This window comes from Chanodichthys erythropterus, chromosome 8 (genome assembly GCF_024489055.1).
Source record: "Chanodichthys erythropterus isolate Z2021 chromosome 8, ASM2448905v1, whole genome shotgun sequence".
NCBI classification, from domain to species: Eukaryota; Metazoa; Chordata; class Actinopteri; order Cypriniformes; family Xenocyprididae; genus Chanodichthys; species Chanodichthys erythropterus.
This window is the reverse complement of record NC_090228.1, coordinates 40,050,539-40,072,710: the sequence shown is the minus strand read 5'-3', so window position 1 is coordinate 40,072,710 and position 22,172 is coordinate 40,050,539. Positions and strand designations below refer to the sequence as shown.

At 37.4% G+C, this 22,172-nt stretch overlaps 1 pseudogene; it reads right to left on the bottom strand.

Moving 5' to 3' along the window:
- Positions 1–16,322, bottom strand: part of LOC137024935 (NACHT, LRR and PYD domains-containing protein 12-like) — a 45,232-nt pseudogene extending 28,910 nt beyond the window's left edge.
- Between the last annotated feature and the right edge of the window lie 5,850 nt (positions 16,323–22,172).

Genomic DNA, 22,172 nt, shown 5'->3' with positions numbered 1-22,172 from the left:
GAAAAACTTCCAGTGAATTGTTAGTTGCTGGTTTGTTAAGCATCAATAGTGTTATACTTAGTTTATAATCAGAATATAGAACATAGCATTAATTTAGTTATTCAAATATAAGACAACATAAAAAAAGAAATAAATGTGTACTTCAGTGTTCCTGCTGACAAAGTGTATTTTTAAACCTAGTCATTTTATAACGTTTAATATTTATTCAAAATTGAAACTAAGTGAAAAACAAAAGAAATGGCTATTATATGAGAAATGCTACACTTCCGCCACCTGCTGGTTATAGTGGCAATTTAGTTTTTAAATAAAAATGTTTTCTATCAAATGCTGGATTTCCATCATTTCATCAGATCTTTTGAATCATTTGTTTTTACAAATGGAGACAATCTCAGAAGGATGGACAAATAATGTTTGCGGTCATCACTTTAAAAATAACATTTGAAGTGCTGGAAAACAAATGCATGTGCCTGTCTAATTACAGACATGGCTTTTCTTAAACATTTTTAATAGCTCTGTCTTTATTGCAGTCAACAAAACGTCTCAGGTTACGTATGTAACCATTGTTCCCTGAGAACAGGGAACGAGACTCTGCGTTTGCAGTAAACGCTTTGGGGAGCGATTTACCCATGCCGCCATGCTTGAGGAGAGTGCCTGCCAAAAAATATGGCTTGAGACAAAGGCTCCAGAGCAGTTAAAGAACTGCTTGGCAACTCCACCTCGGGTCACACCAGGCTGTCAGTGACAGCATTCCCTTTGGCCAACAGCCCAAGCTGAACTTCACGAAAGCCTCCCCTTTTTTTTTTAGAAGGGCCTACAGAAGCTGCTAAGGCATCTGGAACCACTTTTCTGAAGAAAAAGTGGTCCCTTTAAGGGAATGTGGCCAAGGAACCAAAGGGAACCTCAGCCAGCCACTTAGAGGGGAACGAAGTCACCCCCAATGCCACCAGGGAGGCCGACCTGGTCTTGTTAAAGAACAGACTTAGTTCAGACCAACCCTGTCTGAATACAGAGCCTCTAAAACATATTCTTAAAGAAGATAGTAGGTAAGAGTGACTGCAAAGAGGCGGAAACCAACTCAAACCCACGCGTAGAGACCGGCATCCTGGAGAGCAGAACTCAGCTGAGTGCTATGAACCCTCATATCGAGGGGAGATAATCCGCTCACCCTAGGATTAATTAACGCACTGAGGAGGCTGTGCGCTAGAGAACCCTGATAAAGGGGAGCACCAACCAGCCTGGGGCTGAATCTTAGGAGGAGGGCTGATTAAGGCCTACCACCATGATGATTAGCGTAGGGAGCTAAGCACTATTATAAACACAACCCTGAAAGGGAAGTACAAAGCTCACCTAACAGATGGACCATGCAAAGGGCACATACTCATGGAGGCCAAAGAGGGGCCTACAGTATGATAGTAGTTATATGTGAAACAGAAGTATAATCAGAAAGTGGCCTGGAAGGGCCACCCTGAATGTGTGTCTTCATTTCTTTCCTGGGGTAGACAGACAATTTCAATGGCAGCATAGGAGGCTGCACAGTGCCCTTATGACAATCCACCTAACACAATCCAACGAGCAGTGTACTCAGTAAAAACACCTTTTACTCTTTAAGCAAGAGGAGTACAGTGTACGCCAACACGTATTAAGGAAGGCCTGGAGGGGCCTATAACCTCAACAGACACGTGGCATCAGCTCGTGGCAGTGTTTAGATCCCAAGCACGGTAAACAACCCGACAAAGAGGAGGTTGGATCTACCACTTGGGCCCCTGGCCAGCAAAAGTGTATAGAAATAATTCTCAAAGAGAAATACACCCAAACATACTCCAGTGTGTTCAAAAAAGGCGGCCCGTAAGCCTAGCAACCTACACGGCGTAAGACTCGTGGCCGTTTCTAGGAGAACAAAGATCCACCCTAGGCTCTAGGTGGCTCTTAGCTCAACTAGAGTAAAATAACCAGACCACCAAAAAGCCATGTATTAAAACTTCCTTAGAAGAAATACATAGAATGCTGCCAACCAACATGAAGAGGCCTGATTAGGGCCTATCCGTCAGGGTGGGGCATGGCCTTTTGGGGTGGTTTCACCTTAACTGACACAATCCAACGAGCAGTGTACTCAGTAAAAGCACCTTTTACTCTTTAAAGCAAGAGGAGTACCGCGTACGCCAACACGTATTAACCCTCTGGAGTCTGAGGCTGATTTGGGGCCTGAAGAAGTTTTGACATGCCCTGACATTTGTGCTTTTTTCAGTTGTTCATAAACATATTAATGGAAAAAGTGTCATTACACTGTATTCAGCACAAACTAGGTTACCATAATATGTGAGGAACATGTATGTACATGTTTGTGTTTTTGAAGGAATAACATTTATGCGTGGTTATTGAAAAAACAAAAAACTTAAGTCACTGAAATAAGGGCAAAAAAAGTATATTAAATCTGTGTTTACAAGACTTCTGGGTATTGGAGGTTGTAAACTAGAGTTTTTGCTTCAAAATTATGTAAAAATTATGCTGCCTACTCCTTCATATAAAACAATATATTGATTTAGTTTTTGTAAGACACTTTTTGCCAAGAAACATGGTATGCGAGGAGGCGTGAATCACCACTGAAAATGGGCCATTCTCACCTGAGAAGACAAAAGAATTGGATAGTAATGAGCTGAAATGACTTGCATATTAATGAGGCATTTCAGTCAGGTAGGCTGTGAAAAAAAACCTTCTGTGATGTCTCAAGCTCATTATGATATATGAAACATACAGACAAATATTATTACAATATACAGTAATGGTTTTATATTATACTTTAAAATATAATGTATTTCTGTGATGCAAAGGGTCTGAATATAGGCTTTTAGTTTAAAAGCATGCACATTTGGAGAAATATTGGATTCTCATATGCTTATGTCAATTTTCTATACAGAGGAGATATATAGATTTAATATTCATTGTCATTACTATGAGCACTGGTGTTTTCAATTCATCCTTGAAGTCGGAGGGCGCTCTGTGCATTTTTAGTCCACAAATTCATCTAAAAGAAGAAGAGGCTATTCCATGAATGGAGTTTCCAATACATACTGCAGCCGGAGGGCGCTAAAGAAACAAAAACTCATCTAAAATTCATCTATAGAAGAAAAGAAAACAGGAACTAACTGCATGTCTTCTAGAGCTCCCTAACCATGACTTTTACATCCAGATAAACACTTTTCAAGACAGTAAATACATGATTTAGACGATGAATGCATGTATTGCCTCTGAATTTGCGTCTGAATAGCGCTGGCTCCATGGGTGTGGCCGCATTAGCGGATAATGAGCTGAATCACGGACTTCTGACATGGCTCTCTTTTCATACAGATTACATAAACACAGAAGGTTCGTTTTCGATTTGACTTACATGATTTAAAACCTGACATCTTAAAGTTTTTTTAGACATAAGTTTAATTTTTCTGTGATTAGTATTCACTAAGTTACAGTTCATTTTCTTAGAATTATCAGATTGGACTTCGTTCAGAGGGAGACGAGAGATCACGCATCATGTTAGTTTTCTTTATTTTACAAAAAGCACAACATTGTGTTTTTACTCTGAGTGTATACAAATAAAAGAAGATATTCTATAGTTTCAATTGATATATTACTTATGTCTCTATGACAAAAAATGACAGAGTATTTTAAGTCTGTTTTGCTGCAATGTGAAAAAAAACCTGCAAAACGCGCCGGCGCGTTTTCAGACCTCAGAGTGTTAAGGAAGGCCTGAAGGGGCCTATAACCTCAACAGACACGTGGCATCAGCTTGTGGCAGTGTTTAGGCACCAAAAACGATAAACAACCTGAGCAAAGGAGGTTGGATTTATCACTTGGGCCTCTGGCCAACCAGAAGTGTATACAGAGTTCTCAAAGAGAAATATACACGAACATACACCAGTGTGTTCAAAAAGGCGGCCCATAGGGCCTAGCAACCTCTTAAGACACATGGCATAAGACTAGTGGCCGTTTCTAGGAGCACAATAGATCCACCCTAGGTGCTAGGTGGCTCTTAGCTGAACTAGAATAGATATCAGCTGAGGGGCCAGCCACTCAAAATACTGAATACTGAACTCCACGTTACACCGGAGGCCGAGGTAGGTCTACCTTAGAACACACGCGGCATCAGCAAGTGGCTACCCTAACCATACCACCCAAAAGGCCATGTATTAGGAATTTCCAAAGAGGGAATATATGAAACGCTGCCAAAACATTGAGAACAGGCCCGTTTAGGGCCTATCTGGCGACAATGGGGCGTGGCCGATGGTGGCATGGTTTCCCAGGCATCCTGCCATCAAGTCGAATAAGAAAACAGGCCTTGAGGGGCCTACCATTCCAGCAACAAGTGGCGTTCAGCCTGTTTGCAAATGAAAAACACTAACCTTGCCAACGTGTGGACTAAAAAGGAGGCCTGAAGGGGCCTGCCGATTCAATGACACGTGGCTCCAGCTCGTGAATTTAAAAGGGGACCAAGCTACAGGGAACCAGCTCTTACCCAATCATAACTATGGGAAGCTAACTGCAACCTGCGCTAGGCTACACATTCCAACAGGCGATGTACCCTAAACATTTGACTAAAGGGAACCAAACAAAGCCAACATGGTCTAAGGGAGGCTATAAGGCCTACTACCTCAAACAAACAAGTGGCAGGGCCTGTGGCAGTGTACATATGTGAGCAAACTATGATCAGTTAAGCAGCATTGTAGAAAAACAACTGCTAACTAGAAGGAGGCTAAGTATCATAAAGCCTACAATACGGGTTATATGCGATATAGCTGCTAACAAGATCACCAGGGAGCTTAAATCGATACCAACTTTCCTCAAAAAGTGGTTCCAACTACCCTGAGTATGCAATCCAACAGGTGATGCACTCATTGACACAAATAAACCTCTTAACTAATTTATAGTCAACATCCTCTCAAATAGAGGCCTACAATTAAGAGAACAGGTGCTAACCTGTGGCAGCATACGTAAGCTCACATATAAATGTAGGACAAAAGTCTAGAACTCAAAGTAACATCTTATTTTAATCACACAAAATATAGACCCTCCTGCGGCTCAAAAACCAAAAAAACTCCTAATGCTCCTTTTTACAAGAAAGGATGGATTCTAAGGTTCTTTTAAGCCTAAAAGATCCTCTTACTATCAAACAGAAATAGCGGACTGACAGAAATAATGACTATGGGCCCAGCCATCAGTCTGACCATAAGAAGCATCTGAGCATGATTTAGCATGAACTAGTGCAGTGTTATTTTACATTTGATTAGTTTCTGTACCTGAATGCATGAAAATCTTAAAACACTTTATTTCAATCTGATCTTTGTTCAGTTATATTTATTTGTGCAGTTGCTAGTTTTTTTTTTAGTTTTTATTCTCTTATTGGATTCGAAATTCAGAAACATAAATCACAAAAGCACATAAGCACATCAGCAGAGCCAAATTTAATTCAAACCATCACATTGGTAAAGTTAATCACATTACAGTCACAGTGCATGAATCATTACCTTGCTTGTGTTTATTCTCCAGCTGCTCAGCCAGATTATTCTGGTTCATCTTCCTCAGGATCTCGACCGTGGTCTTTACAGCTTCTTCTGGTCCAAAACTTGCAACCATCTTATCAATCGTTTTTAACCTATCTTTTAAATGATTAATTCATTACCTGGGTCTTCAGTTTATGACAAGCTGAATTAAGCTCACCTCACCTCTTGTCTGACAAGTCTTCGGGTTTAAGTCATTCCTTAATGACGTGACAGGCAGTCCCATGCTAAACCAATGCATTCTGAGCCGGAAAGAGAATTGTTTAGTTCTCTTCATGAGTCTTTCGGGTTTTTGAGTCGTTCCTTAATCACGTGACAGACCCATACGCTATTTCTGACATTTCTGTCACTGTTTTTGTTACTGTTTCTTGAGGATCTGTGGTGTGTTATTATAAATAAATAAAGCCCTGTTATAAATAAAGTATGGGTATGGGTATGGGTCTGTCACGTGATTAAGGAACGACTCAAAACCCGAAAGACTCATGAAGAGAACTAATCAATTCTCTTTCCGGCTCAGAATGCATTGGTAGCGTATGGGCCTGTCACGTGATTAAGGAACGACTCAAAACCCGAAAGACTCATGAAATGAACTAATCAACTGAATCATCAGGTGAACTACTTCTAGCAGTACAGAACCTGTAGAATATTGCACATGCGCGACTGAACGAATCACCCCCCGAGACGACTCGTTCTTCCCGAGTCACATTAAAGATTCAAATCGTTCAAGAACGACACATCACTACTTTGTAATAAGCATTTACAGAGCTGGTAATAATATCTGATCATTTAAGAGGGTATTGTAGACAGAGAGAAACAAAATGTTTTATTAACTAAATCACACACAACTAAACTAACAAACACATAACATACATGCAGGTCACACACATACATAGGTAAAAAAAAAATGAGCAATGATAGAGTTGAAATGGAAGTGGGATAGGAAATGAAGCTATGGGGAAAAGTCAGATAAAATCTGGAAAAGACCGTCAGTTTTCTCAGTAATAAAGCACCCATTGCTAACAAAGGTGGTTCACAGATTAGTACTAAATTGCTGTTTAGTGTTTGAACGATACTTGCAAAATGCCTGCAGGCCTACAGGCCTTGTGGGCCCACAGTATGACATTAGTTCAAAGTTCACTTTTTGTTAACTAATCTCTTGAATGAATGATTCAATGACAAACACATTTTTTACAGTTTTTCTCAATTGTTTACACACAAATATTGGTACTTGAGACACAATAACCACAACATTTAACTCATGCACCAACCCCCTGAACCAATTCTGCTAAACTACAAGCCCAATTCCTGCTTTACACTCACATTGCAGTTCTAAAACACACTTTTTTCAAAACACTACACACAATTCTCTGCATTTGGCACAATTTTCGGGCAGAAAAATCTCTTGTTTTCACAAGGAACACACTGCCTTTCAAATATGCACACTGACTCATCACATGGGCAAACACCTGTCACACGTTTTTACAATTAGCAAACAGAGATTTAGCATAAAAAGGCAACTTCTGTTTTGGAGCAATGGATGCCAACAATGAAAACAGAGGCAGAGCAGCATAATTTTTTTTCACTGTAACTGTATACAGTAAATTCTTGTGTTGTTTTGTACTGTATGTGCAACTGCGTTGGTTGTATATATTTGTTACCGTGTATTTGTGTGTTCTAACTATAAAAAACTATTATATATATATATATATATATATACTACAAATATTTTACAACACACTTATGTATGTACTGTCTAACACTGAACCAAATAACAAATAAAGACCAAAGTCATTATGATGAATGGAGAAGTGTTTTCCATTCATCATTGTGTTTTACATAGAGCACATCAGTGTTCAACTGGTTCTTATAAATGTCTATTCATATGATGGTTTGTGTGTGTCATTTGAAAACAAAATACCATTTTGAGAAGAAAGAACATTGTTTTGAATGTAAAGTTTCATTTTGCAGGAGAATTGAGGGGTTTTGCTCATTGTGCGTGTGTTTTTTGATTTGTGTGTAGAGTTCTGAGAGTATGAGGCATGCTTTGAGAAAATGTGTGTAAACAATCAAGAAAAACTGTAACAGTCTCTTGTCGCCACCTAGTGGCGCAACAATATGATGCTATTTACAATTTATTTTCAGTTGCTAACATACTTTCCAACTACACAGGGTTGATGTATTTATTTTCTTTTGTACTGTGCAACACTGTATTCACAACCACAAATGCTTGCAGTAAAAAAAAGTTTCAATCTTGCTTTCATGCTTACCATGAATTTTTCAACATCTCTCTGCCAATTACTTTCAATCTTGTACAGAAATGTACATAGCAGCTTATGAGAGAGGGGCTTTAGGCTTTGAATGACTGTGTGTATATGATATATCCAAAAATAGAATATTGTGGAAAATGTGTTTGCAAAGTAAGACAAATGTTTGCTTTTGAGATGTGTTTGTGATATTTTGAATGTAGTGTTTCATTTTGCAAGAGATGTGAGGCATTTTGCATTTTTGTGTGTGCAATTCTTGAATTTGTGTGTAAAGTTTTGAAAAAAAGAGAAGGTTTTGAAAATGTGTGTAAGCAGTTGGAAAAAACTTAAATATTTAGAAATAGCAGATTTCAGTCTCAGTTGGAGGCATAGTCATTTTCATTCAGTTTATTTTCATTACATCAACACAGTAAAATAGGACTCTGAATCGGATTTCTTAAATGTGTTTGAAGATCACAGAGTAGCAGAGACAGAAGAATAGATGGAGGAGAGGAGAAGTTGGATCAGGGTAAGGGAGAGGAATTGATAAAGGAGGAGAGGAAAAGAATAAATGAAGGGGGAGAGGAGGAAGAATGTGTGCTGGATTGTGCATCTCTATTGTTTGCCCCCCTTACACATGTAGAACCTATGAAAGCTTAGTTCTGCCATGAATAGAAAATTAAAAAAGTTAACTGTGACTTTTTATCTCACAATTCTGACTTTTTTCTTTCACTTCCTAGTTTATATCTGAGGAAAAAAGTCAGAATTGTGAGATGTAAACTCACAAATAAAAAGTCACAATTACCTTTTATGCTTTTGTATTCTGTGGTGGAGCTTTCATAATAACCAGTGACCATGTATGTTGGATTTGTTGTTGATTAATGGCAGCAATTTCATGTTTTCATTTCAGTAAAAGCTTCATACTACAACAATTTTACTACCACGATTCCACTACCACTGTTCCATATTTACAAAATATGTGGTCTGTATAGGGCACTAACTAGCAAGGGGACACCATCCCACCCTCTATGGGGGCAACATCAACACCACACACCCAACCCCAGACAGAGATTTCAACTAAAGGGGACACTGAAGTTCTGCATAGGGCATTCCCTGAGCAATTCTCATTCCCTGTTACTTTCTTCTTCTCTTTTTTGACTGTATATTCTATAAAATAATGACTCACATCTGTTGCCAACAATGCTCACATTCATCACTTAACCAAAAATGCAGAATGGCTTACATGCATTATACTTTTACTGTAGTAAAAGGAAACTGAATTTTATTAATTATAAATTTAATATTTTCTCCAGGTAGAACTGAAACATGACAAGAAATGCAGTTTCATAATCCCATCATCTGTTAGTATTTCGAGCCCGATCACACGAAAATGCGTATCAATAGTACGAGTTTGTAATCTCGTAGAATATATACGCCAAAATGAGTTTTGGTGTGCTTATGGTACGCAGTTTTTCGCGTGCATATGATATGCACTTTATGGCGTATTATACGTACGAACCCCCTATGGAAGGCCATGAGGGCCAAATATACGTGAATTTTAACACGTCAACAACACATTAAATACGTGTATTTCACGCGTATTTAACGCGTATTTCACGCGTTAAAAATCTGTTTGAACGGGTCATTGTCATGGCTGCTGAGAACTTTGGTCAAACCATTTCTGTGAGCTTAAGGGGGTGTACCATTCATTTACTAAGATGCCACCTTTTAACATGCTTGATCAGCTTATTCTGCTCTTTTATTTGGTCATTTTGTATAATGTAATATATTTAAACTGTTGTTTAATGAAAAAATAGATTTAATTTTTTCCACTTATGCATTTTTTATTTTATTATTATTTTATTTATTTTACAACGCCCTTATGTTTACTGACAATAATATGCAGCATTGTAAGCCCACTGAATGCAAGTATGCTCTCATATGACCTGCAAAGTTTTTTCTCTGGTGTGTGTTGGGGTGGGACACTGAAGAAGATTGGTATATGACTTGAGTCGATAGACCTGCTGCAAAGTTTTGTTCTAAAGAAATAGTACAGTTTAGTCATACACAAATATAATTTTAAACTGATAATAATGTAGATGCTCCCTCTGTGTTTGTGTCAGAACATGGGTGCGGAGCGCAAGCTCAAACCTTTGTGACATACTGTATCAAAACTATGTGAAATAAATTATTTCTAGTCGACTAGTAGTAGTTCATTTAAGCCATTAGTGACTAATCACATTTAAATTCATATAATTTCTTAAATACTAGAGAGAATAAACCATATTAATGAGCGTTTACGCAATATCTATATGACTCTGTGGAGTCTTGGGTAGCCTACTATATAGATATAACCTTGCATTAAGAACCGGCAAAAGTAATGATTATAAAAGTGGCAAAAAAAAAAAAAAAAAAAAAAAACAGCAAGGAGACATTTTAATTGTTTATTAATAAACTAATGTTTTCTGAATCAGTGTCGGCTGCAAAAATGTTGACATTGCTGACTCTCATCATCTCCGCAGAGATGCACATTTCATTCGATTAGGCCTACATAATCAGAGAGTAGCCTATTGAATTATTTCGTTTAAAAGTAGACATTTCACGCTTTCTGTATATTTCTCATGTATGTGAGGCAAGCAGCCTATACGCTGAGTTTCGGTTCATTTAGCCTATAAGGCACGCTCCAGTTAACCTGCGAGTGATCGCGCCCGCGCATCTATGTCAGGATTACAAGAAATAGGCTTCTCTGTTTATGTAGAATAAACCGAATGGAATGCTCATTCTCTCTCTAAGCATGTCCATGAGGAGACGAGGAGAGTCAATGTCAACTTCATCTTTGCAGCCGACACCGATTCAGAAAACATTACTTTATTAATAAACAATTAAAATGTCTCCTTGCTGTTTTGGTCACATTCATAAGACCAATATCGAATCCCAGGCTATATGCCTTTTTCAGTTGACACCTCCCACTCAATAAATTGCAAAAGGCTTAAAGCTTTGTGTTGCTTTTGATATGGAACAAAGACTCAGATTTAAAATTCTGTCCATTTCATTAAGAAATTCAAGCAATAAATACCGTTTTGGCGCTCTTTAATGTGGCATAATAGATTGTTGTAGATTCTGGGTACTTGCATGTGCGTTATCAAACACATAGCGAAAGATTCGTGCCAGTTTCACTTTTGTTCTGGATCTTAACCTTAATATATATGCTATATTTATGTAAATAACTGCAGAAAGGCCGCACTGCAGATAGATATGCATTTCATATGTCGGAAAATCAAATTAAATCGGCTGAATTGCCTGTGCGAGCAAGCTTTAACTAATCTACAGCGCAACATCGATGCACAAAAAAAAATATTTACTAAAATTCAATAATTTTTTAATCAAATATTAATTTACCGAATTGAATTAGAACAGAATATAGCCTTTTAATATATGTCTTTTTTTAAACGAAATAATTCAAAGCGAAAAGAAATAGGCTACTCTCTGATTATGTAGGCCTATCCGAATGAAATGTGCATCTCTGCGGAGATGATGAGAGTCAGCAATGTCAATTTTTGTTTTATTAGTAAACGATTAAAATGTCTCCTTGCTGTTTTTTTGCCAGTTTCATAATCATTACTTTTGCCAGTTCTCAATGCAAGGTTTATACGTGCCCTTGCTATATAGATATTGTGTAAACGCTCATTAATATGGTTTATTCTCTCCAGTATTTAAGAAATTAAATTAATTTAAATGTGATTAGTCACTAATGGCTTAAATGAACTAGTACTAGTCGACTAGAAATAACTTATTTCACATATTTTCGATCCAGTATGTCACAAAGGGTTTGAGCTTGCGCTCCGCACCCATGTTCTGACACAAACACGAGAGAGCATCTACATTATTATAAGTTTAAAATTATATTACTAACCTGGGTAGCGTTTCCCAAAAGCATCGTAAGCCTTAGTTGATCGTAGCTCCATTGGTTTCAATGGAGCTACGATCAACTTAAGCTTACGATGCTTTTGGGAAACGCTGCCCTGCACTATTTCTTTAGAACAAAACTGTGCAGCAGGTCTATCATCTCTAGTCACACACTTCAGTTAGCCTATGTGTCCCCACCCCAACACACACCTGAGAAAAAACTTTGCAGGTCATATGAGAGCATACTCACATTCAGTGAGCTTATAATGCTGCATTTTATTGTCAGTAAAGGTAAGGCCGTTGTAAAAAGTTATATAAATTATATAAATAAAATTATATTTTCATTAAACTGCAATTCAAATATATTATTTCTAAAGATTATACAAAAATAACCAAATAAAAAGGCAGAATAAGCTGATCTAGCATGTTAAATGGTGGCATCTTAGTAAATGAATGGTACACCCCCTTAAGCTCACAGAAATGGATTGACCCAAGTTCTCAGCAGCCAATGACAATGACCCGTTCAAACGGATTTTTAACGCGTATTTCACGCGTATTTAACGCGTACTTCACGCGTGAAGTACACGTCAAATACACGTATTTAACGCGTTGTTGACGTGTTAAAATTCACGTGTATTTGGCCCTCATGGCCTTCCATACCCCCCACCCCCATCCTACCCAAGAGCGTATCATATACACGGCATTTATGCGTATCATATGCACGCGAAAAATCCGCGTACCATAAGCACGCCAAAATGAGTTTTGGCGTATGTATTCTACGAGATTACAAACTCGTACTATTGATACGCATTTTCATGTGATCGTGTTGGCTTTGATTGACTACGTGTTCATGTTGGATAGAAAACTAGTGTTATGTTTTGACAGAACGACTCAATTTTGAACCAGGTTTGCTGTGTTTTAATAGAGTTAGTATGTGTTGAAAAAGGTTTTTAACACTTTGAAATGTGGAGTTTGTGTTTATATAACAAAATATGGTTTTGGGCAGAAAATTAACTATTTGGCTAATTGTGTGATGTACTGTATGTGTGTTGCTGTGTTAAGAGTTTAGAAAAAAGTACTTTAAGTATTGGTAAATGCTTATTAGCAATTGAAAAAAACTAAAGCATCAAGTTTCTTTTTCAAAAAGTGATTTAGTTTATTTTGTTTCACTGCTATGTGTCACTTAACAGAACACACACTAATAGAGGCATGTCCATTGGCTGCAACCAAATATTATGGCCAATCACGAAAGTCAATTGTGCAACCAAATGTAGAATAAACTTCTGCATTTATTATATATTTTTGTTGTGCTATTATGTATGTTCTTGTGCTGAATTCATATCACTTTCATAGGCTATTGAATAAATAAAATATAGAAATCCTTTTCATTTACTAAAAAAAAAAAAATCTAACCAATTTGAACTGGAATGCAATACCCCCTCGAAATTCACTCCCTGGACTTTAGTTTAATTCGAGAGCCGGATTATCAAATCAAAAAGTTGAGGTGGGCTGGGGAGTCTCCTTATTGGTATTTTTTTTTTTTAATTAATTATTAGGCTTAAATGGAAATATTCTCACAGTGAGAGTTGGTAACCACAGATAAAACCATACATGGCTACTCACTACCACTGTCAAATTATATTGTATATTATATAGGCCAACAAAAAACACCTAAACACAGATAAAATACACCTTCACAAAGAAATGAATGATATATTCCCCTAACCCACCTAATAAATATGTTGCAATATAAATGGCTATATTTACACAAACAATGTTAATTTACTAGTTCATTCATGGTAAATTTGTAAGGTTGGTGGTTTTGGGATTTAGAAGTCTATCTTCATTCATGGCACATTTCTCCTGTTTTGTGTCCTCATCAGTCTTGTTGGTGATGTTGAGGCCGTTTCATCCAATTTAAACCTAGTTTAATCATTGAGTGATTTGTAGTTTGTAAATGCGAGGTGTGTGTCGAAATAAAAAACTTCTGTACTGGATGTTGCAATGCTGTTTAATAATGGTATCCGTGACCGGGAATAAATGCAGCGCTTCTTTAAGCTTTCTGTTATCCAGTGGGCCGTGCTGTGTAGTTCAATGTAAACTAATGAAGTGTACTTTGCATATTTTGTATTGATTTCACGGAAGGAAGTTTCAAGGAAGTTTTATCACGGTCTCGTGTCACGCTTACAATCCACGGCCACATTAACATGGGACATTCGTTTCAATGAATGATCAAACTTGTCAACGAACTTGAACTGTAAGGATTTTATTTTCAGCATTAGAGTATCATATTGTTTTTAGTGTGCTGTTTTCTCACAAATTATTACAGACAGATTATTTAAAATAAGCAGTAGTACTTTGCTTTTATTAACAAGTCTTGTTAATCAATCTGTAGTTTACTATTGTTCATAATCAAATTATTTATTTTCTGATTCTTTACATATATAGCCTGTGGAAAAAAAACAGATACTTTAGTTTCAGTTTTTTCTTCTACTTCACTCTGCTAATTTTATTATGTGAGATATCTAGCTTGTAGGCTAAAACCAGATCTGATACCTCTGTATCCTTTTCCCTGGAAATAAAGCACATATTTCATTCAGGATTTATTCAGGACTTATCTGTGTCTAAGTATTTTAGTATATAAATTTAAGTATACAAATATAGCAGGATTACGTCAGTCATTTATATTTGCCACACTTACTGTTACCAGCTGGTGGCACTATGACATTAATTACATTTTGCCATGTAGATGTCTTCAGGCCAGGGCACTTATGAAACCATGTAAAGTTTGAGGCAGATTGGACATTGTATGCTTGAGTTACAACAACTTCCTGTTTCATGATGATAATAGCATGTTTTAGAATGCTTTTAGCATGTTTGGCACTCAATTGCATATTTTAGTATGTTGCTAGTTGTGCATCACAGTGCTAAACACATCACTTCCTGTAGAACTGAAACCATTCAGCTGTGCCCAAGTTCATCATCATTTGCAATTTATAGATTTCACATCTGAAAGAGAGGCTCATGCTTGTTTTCTGTGTACATTCATCCTATGAATCACATGTATGCACATCTGAAAAATAATCGTAAGATCAAATTTAGGATGGTTTCTGCGCAACATTTTATGAATGAGGCCTCCGATGCGAAAAAAATAGAATCTCGTGTAGATTTCTGTGTTTACATGTGTGTAACAAATTCTGATCAGTGTCAGATATGAGTAAAAAATCTGATTTTTGTTCCAGTGTAAAAGCAGCCTATATGTTTTATCATTCTGAATCCAATCAGACAGTCATTGACAAAAGCACGTTTTTCTCAGCTTTTTGCTCAAAATGTTGTTCTTTTTACATGAAACTTACCCACATACAAATGTTTATTAAAAAAGATACAACTTTTTTTCTTTGTTTAAAAGCAGAGGGTCTGTCCTTTCTTTTGATATATATCGCATATTCAGATATTCATACAAAAAATATTCTGGGGTCCATTAAATTTTGTGGAAATGTTAAAAAGTGCTGGTGGCTGGCAACTATTTAAAAACACTGGCGGGGAAACAGTTGACTACACAAATGTCTCATTACTAATATCTACAAATTTATAAAACACCATAAACACTGATTCACTGAGATTGCCCCCCAACAGTGAACCATTGAAATTTTGAAACAGTTCTGAAGTAACATAACTAATAATACTGATGAAATACAGCTTGTAAACACGTCATGTAACATTACATTTACTTCAGATTCAAAATGAGCTTTATTGCCAAGTATGTTTACACAGACAATGAATTTATCCTTGTGACAGGAGCTTCCAGTGAAAAAGTAAGTGTGGACATAAATGCTAGTGCAGACATTCATAGGAACTGATTCTGATGTTAATTTGAGTTGTTAATTTTAACCTTTAATAATAATACCAGCTGACAGGCTTCCTGTATACAGTTATGTTACAGCAAGTTTACAGCATTAGTTGAGAGATTTTTCCTTGAGAAAAATTAGCATGTAGCTACTGTACCTGATATTTATCCAAATGGATCAATATTAAATCAAGATCAGAATCAAATCACAAGCTTATGAGTTGAAATCGAATTGAAATTGTGAAATTTGTGTCAAGCACTAATAAAACAGGAGCCTACCAGTCATTATACAATGTAAACATTGTCTTTAAACATTGAAATTCTGTTTTATCTACCAATTATTTTGACGATCATAATTTACTTATTGTGATGCAAGGTTTTTTTAATACACCCCTCCCCCAATCCTTAATTCTCACCCCAAGCTAAACTCAAAAGTTGGCACCCCTGCTAGTGCTAAGCTAAAAATAGTTAGTATTTCCGTTTTTGTATGCAATGGTGCGATTCATTAGCTAAAAATAAAAAAAAGGACAAAATAAATATTAATTTGAATGATAGCATTGTTTTTTTTTTTTAAGATTTCTATAGATCAAAGTGAATGGATACATGCTATATTTGTTAGTATTTTATGAAGTTGTATTTACTAACCATGAGTAATGACGATGTAGACGTTTCTTGTTCCTCCACTGAACTTGTAAGCTGAAGTTAGTTTGAAATCCCTTTCAGTTTGTATTTTCATAAAAGGGCTGTAGAGAGGAAGTTGACTTCAGAACTCGAAAAACAATGACATTCACACCTCAAACTAACAAAGAGCTATGCTTCTAACCACAGGTTGAGAGCTGTCATTCCAACCACAAGGTTGTGAGGCAGTTTGCTAATGTTCGCTGGGAACTCTTCTCAGTTCATTTGAGAAAAGCAAGCTATAAAAGCAGTATAAAGTATGTGTGCTTTTGCTGCATGGAAGTCAGTCCCTACTGTGCTTTTCCCTTCTCTTACATAAAACATCCTGCAGGACCTAAACAATGCATTACTGCAGGATCCCACAGGATTTTCGTGATCATTTTCCTGTGGGACTTCTGTAGGTGTCCTACAGGAATCATACGGGAATCCTACAAGAATCCTATTTTTATTTATTTATTTTATTATTATTTACATAAAGTCTCAGAAAGAGCAAGATATAAACAACAACAAAACAAATTAAAGCTGCAAGCAGTGATTAAAGGGCCCTCGCACCCATGACACCCATGTGGCTTTAGGAAAACAGAGCACAGTGGACAATATGCATATAAATATAGGAGGAGTACATCAGTCATTTATATTTGCCACAGTTCCTGCTACCAGCAGGTGGCGATATGACTATAACAAAATTTTGGTGTATAGATATCTTCAGGCCAGGGCACTTATGAAAGGTGAAGTTTGAGGCAGATTGGACATTGTATGCTTGAGTTACAACAACTTCCTATTTCATGATGATAATAGCATGTTTTAGCACTCAGCTAAGTATGGCTAGCATGTTTTAGAATGCTTTTAGCATGTTTAGCACTCAATTGCATATATTAGTATGTTGCTAGTTGTGCATCACAGTGCTAAATGTCACTTCCTGTTGCCCGTGGGTGTTGCTATTAATAGCAATAGCAATTGAGTATTGTCATGTAGATGTGTTCAGGGCAGGACTGTTCTCAAACATGTGAGGTTTGGGGCAGATCAGACATTGTATGCCCGAGTTACAACAACTTCCTGTTTTTTGGCGTTAATCGCATACATGAGCCACGTGTTGCATGATTTAATGTGTTTCTAGCATGTTTAGTACTTCATAGCATATTTAAATGTGTTTCAGGGAGTGAATTACAGTGTAGGGGAGAGTGGGGTAAGATAGGCCACTTTTTACTTATGTCCCTGACAGCAACATAGTGTCGGCCCAGATCTGGCCCACATCTGATCCGCGTATAATTTTAAATGATCAGAATACATCTATGACAAAGGATTCTAAAAATATGGCTTCTTATAAAAAAAAAAAAAGTGTTCCTCTGGCTCAATTTACCCCAGGTTAGGGGTAAGTTGAACCAAATCAGTAGGTGCGTGTAAACTGACAATCTAACTGAATCTGAATCAAACCCATGTGAAATTTTAAAGATAATGTACCTATTTTAAAAACTCATTTAATAATCAAATTTCCTTTTACAAATGTTCTTTGTTAAAATATTTTACAAATATTTATTTTTTTTAAAGACAACTTTAACAACATAAAACCAACCAAATGAAGTTGAAATTTCAGTATCTTTAATTGTTTGCATTTCTGTAACATCAAAAGATGTAACCTTCCCATAAACAGACTAAACAGAGAGTTTGTTGATTAAAATTAAATAAAAACGAAATAAGAAAGAATAAATGTCACTGAAACTAATAAACATTTTACTCAAAAGATTCTTGACATGGTAGTTTTTCTGCAATGTCGACCATGTTAGGCCAGAGGTCTTCAACCCTGCTCCTGGGGACCCACTGTCCTGCAGAGTTTAGCTCCAACACTAATCAAACACACCTGATCCAGCTAATCAAGCTCTTCTGAATTGCTTGGAAAATCACAGGCAGGTGTGCTGAAGCAGGTTGGAAATAAATTTTGCATTGCTCACTAGAACAGTTTTAGTGCAGTGTTGTGCTTATGGGATTGGAGATATGGAGCAAACTGCAACAGAGCAGTTTGGGGTGGGTGAAGGAAGGATTATAATTTTTTGAAGTGTGTTGGGGTTTAGACGATTCCTCTTCTTGGACAAAACCTCTCCAGCCTTGGAAAAGATCCTTTTGCAAGGAACAGAGGATGCAGGGAACATAAGAATGACGGTGCCAGCTGGTATAAGTGAGGATATAGATGCTTCTGTTGAGCCCAATATACTAGTGGATCCTCAGATCTTGAGAGATTCACTTCCGATAAATATCGGTCCACTTCAACAGTAGCATCTGCTGTTGCACTTGAGCTCCTTCTACTGTGATCAACCGTGCTATCCAGCAGATGCCAATGGTCACCTAATAATGGAGGTACAAAGAGAAAATCTCCATTAATAATGGTTCACAGTACTAATCACTTATGTGAAAATTCACAGAACAAAGAAATATACTACTTACTGTTGTTTGTAGATTGACCTGCTTCTGAAGAGGCTGGCAGCTGAGCTGGGGATGTATTGGTGGAAGCTGAATGAGCACCAGAACTTCTGATTAAAGTAGCACATTCTGATTTTAATCTTGATACTGCTTCTTGCATGTAGTTTCCCTTGTCTTAAGAATCCCAGTTTTTTAATCTGGGATCCAATAATGTGGGTATGGTCATCACACTTAATGATTCAAAATGTACAGCATTTTCTCTGACCCTCCGGACCAGGCTGTCACCCAGCTGCCTTGTTAAATTGGACTTGAGGCCTTCCAGCTTACTCGTTACTGTATGATTCAACACCTTCACCAAAGGAATCACTTTTGAGGCAGACACTCTTTTCTCAGCAGAAAGCTCTACTGTAGCCTGATGGAAAGGGGCAAGAACATGTACCTATTGTACCTATACATTGCACCTATAAAGTCTCGCTCTGTTTCATATGTTCGCTCTGCCCCTTGGTATAATAATGAGCTGCGTACCAAGAAGGCAATGTGTCGTAAGATGGAGCGAAGGTGGCGTCTCTCTGGTATGAATGTTCATCTTCATGCTTGGAAGGACAACTTAAATGAATATAAGTCTGAGATTGCTTCTGCTAGGTCCCAGTACTTTTCTTAGACTATTATTAATAACCAGAGCAAACCCAGACAATTGTTTCATGTTATTAACAAACTTTTAAAAGGTGATAATTCCTCCCATACACCCATTGCAGCTGGCTTTGTGATAGGTTTCTTGATTTCTTCAGTTCTAAGATTGAGAAGGCTCGTAGTAGTTTGAGCCGCACTGCTGTGATCGATGACTCCGCTTTCTGTACCCTTCACTTTTCTGATTCTCCTCTCTCAAACTTCTCTATACTTGATTTAACCTCTCTGGGTTACCACCTCCATAACTGACCCACTTCCTACCTGCTTGTTCAAAGCATGCTTTCCTTGTTTAAGCGATGTGGTGCTGAGCATTGTTAATGACTCTCTTTCCTCAGCGGTTGTACCAGCAGCTTTTAAAATAACTGCTGTTACTCTGGTACCTAAAAAGCCGAACGTTGATCTTGACAACTTACACAATTATCGTCCGATTTCTAATCTCCCTTTTTTAGCAAAAATTTTGGAACGAAGAGTTGCATCTCAGTTGTATGCTCTTCTAACAACGAATCATTTATTTGAGCCCCTCCAGTCTGGTTTTCGTAAATTTCACAGCACAGAAACAGCCTTAGTGAAGGTTACTACTGACTTGTTACTTGCTGCAGATTCTGGCTGCCTGTCAATTTTAATCCTCCTTGATCTCAGTGCTGCCTTTGACACTGTTGATCATTCTGTTTTACTCTCTCGTATGGAATCTGTGTTTGGCATCACTGATGCTGCTCTTGATTGGTTTAAGTCCTATCTCACCGACCGTAGGCAATTTGTCTCCATGGGTGGGCACAAGTCTCACATTGGCTCAATCAAATTTGGGGTGCCCCAGGGATCTATTTTAAGTCCTATACTCTTTAGTATGTATATTTTTCCCCTTGGTCATCTTTTGCAATCGCTGGGTCTTAACACTCTGAGGTCTAAAAACGCGCCGGCACGTTTTGCAGTTTTTTTTTCACATTGCAGCAAAACAGACTTAAAATACTCCGTCATTTCTTGTCATAGAGACATAAGTAATATATCAATTGAAACTATAGAATATCTTCTTTTATTTATATACACTCAAAGTAAAAACAAAATGTTGTGCTTTTTGTAAAATAAAGAAAACTAACATTATGCTTGATCTCTCCTCTCCCTCTGAACGAAATCCAATCTGATAATTCTCAGAAAATGAACTATAACTTAGTGAATACTAATCACAGAAAAATTAAACTTTGCTTAACTGGTGCGTGGCAGGGCCTTCTGAACTCTATGGGGAACTCGCTTGATTCCTCTAATAGCGGCGCAACTTGTTGTGCGTTATCCTGGAGATTTCTCTGCGTGAGAAATACAAGGTGTGGCGTGTGAGCGTGTGAACGGGTTGAAATGCGTGTGTCTCACGCCCAATGCGTGAGACTTGAGAGCCCTGCAGGTTACTGCTAGGTAGGCATCCATGTGTAGGGATGTCCACATGTCAGACGTAACTTTCTGCAACTGCTCTCTGGCCTTCTCCTTAGCCTCCTTGTATTTATTTTCAACCATGACCTTCAAAGCCTGTGGATAAAAAGAAATGCAGTTACTTTTAATTAACTGCTTAAATAATTATAAACCACTTTATTAATCATATACCTTTCGAGTTTGGATAACATAAGTAGGATCCAACACATGCAGGAGCTCCCTAAATTCAGCATCTTCCACAATGGAAAAGGGTTGGGAGTCCTTGATGACCATGTTCACCAGGGCCTCATTCACCATTTCTTTTTTGGAATCTATAATAAAATACAAAGCTGGTGTATTGTAGGAGCTTAACACCTTATTTAAATAAATAAAAATAAAAAATGATGTATTACTTTGAGTACTGTGTGGATTGTTACTAGTTTCTGCATGTTCATGCAGTGCTCGATAATGCCTGAGCATGGAGGAGGTGTTATTGCTGTATGTCAGCTCCTTCAGTCACAGCAAGCATTTCACCTTGAAACATGAAAAAATACACATGAAAGATTATACAGCCATATAATGAGGATTATAATTATATTAAAGGTGCCCTAGAATCAGAATTTGAATTTACCTCGGCATAGTTGAATAACAAGAGTTCAGTACATGGAAAAGACATGCATTGAGTTTCAAACCCCATTGTTTCCTCCTTCTTATGTAAATCTCATTTGTTTAAAAGACTTCGGGAAAACACTCGGATCTCAACATAACACCGACTGTTACGTAACAGTCGGGATCATTAATATGTATGACCCCAATATTGGCATAATGCCACCCCATTTGACACATTAGACAAGGAAAGGCAGTATTAACGGCTGGATCTGTGCACAGTCAAGGTAAGCAAGCAAGAACAACAGCGAAAAATGGCAGATGGAGCAATAATAACTGATCCATGATATCATGATATTTTTAGTGATATTTGTAAATTGTCTTTCTAAATGTTTCATTAGCATGCTGCTAATGTACTGTTAAATGTGGTTAAAGTTGCCATCGTTTCTTACTGTATTCACGGAGACAAGAGCCGTCGCTATTTTCATTTTTAAACACGTGCAGTCTGTATAAATCATAAACACAACTTCATTCTTTATAAATCTCTCCAACAGTGTGTAATGTTAGCTTTAGCCACAGAGCACAGCCTCAAACTCACACAGAATCAAACGTAACCATCTAAATAAATACTTTACTCACATAATTCGAAGCATGCATACAGCATGCATGACGAACATCTTGTAAAGGTCCATTTGAGGGTTATATTAGCTGTGTAAACTTTGTTTATGCGATGTATATATAGTCGAGAGCTCGTGGGGCAGAGGGAACGCATCTCTTAAAGGGGCCGTGCTAAAAAAATCATTGCATAGTTAATGATGCCCCAAAATAGGCAGCTAAAAAAAA